Here is a 4349-nt window from a genome sequence, read left to right on the forward strand (position 1 = left end):
GGGCAGTGCCGGGTATCCCAGTTAGTAGAAAATAAACCTTAGAATGGCATTTCTGCATATCCGATATAAGCAAATAGATCAGGATTAAACATTGCTCTGTAGTGCCGTAAAACAGCTATGGAGTTTAATTCTATCTATCTAAACAATGTGGTCACATACCATGTTGCACCCCAAATCTAGGAATGGTGAATGCCGTACATTAGTGCTTTTTATCTATCTATCTATCTATCTATCTATCTATCTATCTTTATTACCTTAAAAACTAAAATATATATTAAACTTTTAGAACCCAGCGACAATTTTTTCACAATACAAAGCCATTGTCTTTCTAACTTCTGACACCAACAATGTATTCTGTAAAAGTCTGATGGACCCAAACATGGGCCACAAAATACTGTTTCTCTTTCATCCACTAGGGGACACTGGAGTTGCTTATGCTGGGGTATAGAGGCGTGGATAACTGGAGCTGGCACTTTAAATAATTTAGAAGTGTGAAGCTCCTCCCCCTCTATTCCCCACCATCCCTCAGTTTAGAAAATGTGCCTACGGAGCTGGTCACAATCTGCTGTGCTCCAGCAATACAGTTATTTTATTTTATTATTTTAATAGCATCTTTTACACTTTATTGGTACCCTTCGCCACCTCTTGAAAGGTGGGGTCCGGGTACCTGGCGCCCTGTTATACAGGAAGGAGTGCACAGTGCTTAAAAGCAACTGACAGCTCCTTATCGCCACACAGCACTTCTACAAGCACTGAGGACAAGACAGTGTGAGAAGCAGGAGTGCTGTTATCAGAGAGGCCATCCAAGGGACGCAATGAGTACATCAGCTGCGCATCCCCCGGCTCCTGTCCCCGCTGCCGACGCTGGCTTCAGAGCATAGCGCTAGAGCGCTGCTCTATATTACATACTCCTCCTTCCCTCTCCCCGCTGGCACCCGCGCATAGCGCTCCTACTCAGCGGGGCTTCACAGGGGGAGGTGAAAGCTCCAGCGCGACTGCCATTTTCAGAGCCCTTAGGGCATGAAGAAGGGGGCGGAGCCTAACAGCGCTGGCTCTTTGTCTCCATTCAGAGCGGCAGCGGCTGTTAGAACAGCGTGGCTGCCGTTTCACATGTGTCTGACTGCAGCTCTCCAATTTAGGAAGAGTGTAGCAGCACTACTACAGAAGGGCTGGTTCTCCTGATTGCATCCCTGGGAGCCTGTGAGCACAGGGGAGAGTACAGCTGGGAATCAATTCTGTGGGAAGGGAGTTGTGTGATCTCCTCCTCTGTTTCCCAAACTAGCCTTCTGTCTTCTATATCTGTCCCTCTGTATGGGTGACTATGGTTGAATGTCAAACTCTTTGCAAAAGATGTTTGTTCAAACTGTACAAGCATGTTATGTGATGCTTGTTTAGTAATCTATCACCTATGGCATGGTACGAGTGATGGCTGACTTAACGTCACAGTTGGCTGAGGCTCTCACCTCCCCAGGGTGTCAGGGTTAACCAAGTCTCTAGACACCCTGGTACAGGTTATAGGTACCGTTGTTTCTACTCCCTCCACTTCCTACCAAAGACGGCCCCTAATGACTGTCCTCCAGTCAGTGAGGGTCTGACAAGGAAATCCTCACAACAGAGGATACTAAGGAACGTGAATGGAGGAAGTTTGTATAATGACGGTACGCCTCAAGATTTTCTCTGCCTTTTGGCTAAGATCAAGTGAAAAAGGGCTGCAATAAACAGGCAAACAGATCAAGAGAGTCCCATTTAGTATCTGTTCTTATCAGTTTAATAACTGATACGCCCGCTATCTGTGGGCCATATATAGAGTCTGCCTCTACTGGGGTGGAATTCTTATTTCTGGTGGTCAAGCAGGTATTTAATCTACATGTGGATATAGTTCCTGCATCCCAGGAGTGTGTATTATTTGAGTACGTTACTCCCAGTGTCAGGGTCAGAACAGCAGTACTCAGCCTGGAACAATTACAATGTAATTGGACGCTACCTATCTTCTCAGTGACCAACAAAAAGGGTCGTCTGTTTTTCAGTTTTCGCGGCCCTAGGTACACTCCACCCTGAACACGCCTGATCTCGGAGGGTCAGGCCTGGTTAATGGGAGACTGCCTGGGAATACCAGGTGTTGTAGGCTAAAATTTTCTGGAATCAATTCCAAACTCCTCGTCTGTTCCTGTTCAGCTAACCATTTCCATCATCCATGATAGAAGAGGGGGAAACATCTCCCATTGTTGACGCGTCTGCTCACTGTCCCTTTAAGAAAACTACACTCCCAGTACGGGCTGCCTCATTGTTGAGGGACCCTTCTGATTGCAAGTTGGAGTCAACGCTGCGCTCTATTTATACTGCAGCGGGAGTTTAACTTAGGCCTATGCTAGTTACCGCCTGGGTTAACAAGGCTATGATTTGCTGGGCTGACCAGTTGATTGCGTTAATCAGGTACTTCCAGGGCACAGTTATGTTCTTCTGGCAGAACAGATTGTGAGTTTGCAGTTTACCTGGGAGGAGCTTCTAAGGAGCTCTCATATCTGCTTCTGCTATTTCGAACTGCTGAGCCCTCTGGTTGTGCGCTTGGTAACCGGATGCAGAATCCAAGCGTGCGGTGAAGGGTTTACCATTCACTGGTGACATGCTTTTTGGCCCGGAATTGGGCAGATGGATATCCCAGGCCACATGGGGGGGGGTAAGTCTTCCTTCCTCCCTTCGACTGCTCCGGCTCCCAGAGGATCTTACATGGGACCTTCGTTTCTTTCCTTTCGTGTGCCACATTCCTTTCGTGGTAGAGCCAGAGGTGCTCCCACGCAAGCAAGAGGCGACAGAGGTAGAGGTCGACAGGAACCTAAACCAGCAGAGAAACAGCTGGCATGACGGTTTTCTGCCCCATCTGGGATCTCCTGCGGTGGGAGCCCTTTTTGCAGAAATTTCAACAAGTTTGGAACTAGACCTTTTCAGATCAGTGGATTCACAGACTGATTTCCCTACGGTAACAAATAGACTTCGAAGTTCCCCCTCATCTCTGTACTTCCCTACACGTCTGCCAATACCTGCAGACAGGGCCAGGGCTCTACGGGAGGCTATCCGGTCTCTACTCCGAACCTCAGTGCTAGTTCCGGTTCCAGAACATCAACGAGGTATGGGGTTTGTACTCAAACCTGTTTGTAGTACCAAATCCGGATGGATCGGTTTAGGACCTCTAGTCCTTTAAAACCTGTATCTTAAGATATATATCGTTTCAACATGGTGTCCCTGCAGTCCATCATTGTGTGGTTGAAACCAGGGGAGTTTCTATTATCCCTGGATATCAAGGATTATCTCCATGTTCCCTTTTGGGAACCACATCAAACCTTCCCGCGTTTTGCCGTATTGCAGGATCACTACCAGTTTCGGGCATTGCCGTTCGGGTTATCCTCGGCTTCCCGCATTTTAACCAATCTCATGTCAGTCATGATTACTCTCCTTCAGTCATCGGGAGTAAACATAATCCCCTATTTGGATGACTTGTTCCTCAAGACTCCATCGGTATCCCTTCTAACAAACCATGCCTTACTGACATATCACACTCTAATCCAACACGGTTGGATAATCAACTTCAAGAATGGAGCAGTAGAAAGAAGGTATCCCTAATTCTTTGTCTGCGTTTCTTAGGGAAGATGGTAGCTGCCTTCGAGGCACTACAGTTCGGACGGATCCACTCCAGAGTGTTTCAGCTGGACCTGTTGTCACAAGGGTCAGGGTCTCCTCTGCTTCTACAGCGACAAATCCATCTGAGCCAGAGTGGCCCTCCTCTGGTGGACACAATACAACAGTCTTTTAACGGGCCGAACATTCGGTATGGTTCTGGATCATCGTAACAACGCATGCCAGCCTTCGAGGATGGGGAGCTGTAGTCCTCGATTTTCACTTTCAGGGTCGATGGTCCACTCTGGATCAGAAGTGGCCCATAAATGTGTTGGAACTCAGAGCAATCTACTATGCTCTGATAGCAGCAACAGAGTTGCAAAAGACTCGTCGGTAAGAGTTCAGTCCGACAATGCTACGGCCGTCTCTTACATCAACCGCCAGGGCGGGACTGGTAGTCGCATGGCCATGCGACTAGTATCTCAGATTCTCCGGTGGGCCGAGAAGAAGTCAGTGATCCTGTCGGTGGTATTCATCTAGTGTGTGGACCACCGGGAAGCAGATTACCTAAGTCGCCAGGATATACATCCCGGTGAATGGAAGAATCATCCAAACATGTTCAACACGCTGATACGTCGATGGTGTTTTCAGGTGGACCTCATGGAGTCATGATTGAATCTTCAACTCTCACTATAAGTGTCAAGAACTCGCGATCCACAGGTGGAGGCAGTAGACGC

General features: G+C 47.9%; 1 pseudogene; it reads left to right on the plus strand.

Moving 5' to 3' along the window:
- Positions 1–1745: 1745 nt before the first annotated feature.
- Positions 1746–1798, plus strand: LOC148517318 (U2 spliceosomal RNA; annotated as a pseudogene).
- Positions 1799–4349: the final 2551 nt, after the last annotated feature.

Source organism: Taudactylus pleione, unplaced genomic scaffold (assembly GCF_031769625.1).
Source record: "Taudactylus pleione unplaced genomic scaffold, aTauple2 ptg000222l, whole genome shotgun sequence".
NCBI lineage: Eukaryota > Metazoa > Chordata > Amphibia > Anura > Myobatrachidae > Taudactylus > Taudactylus pleione.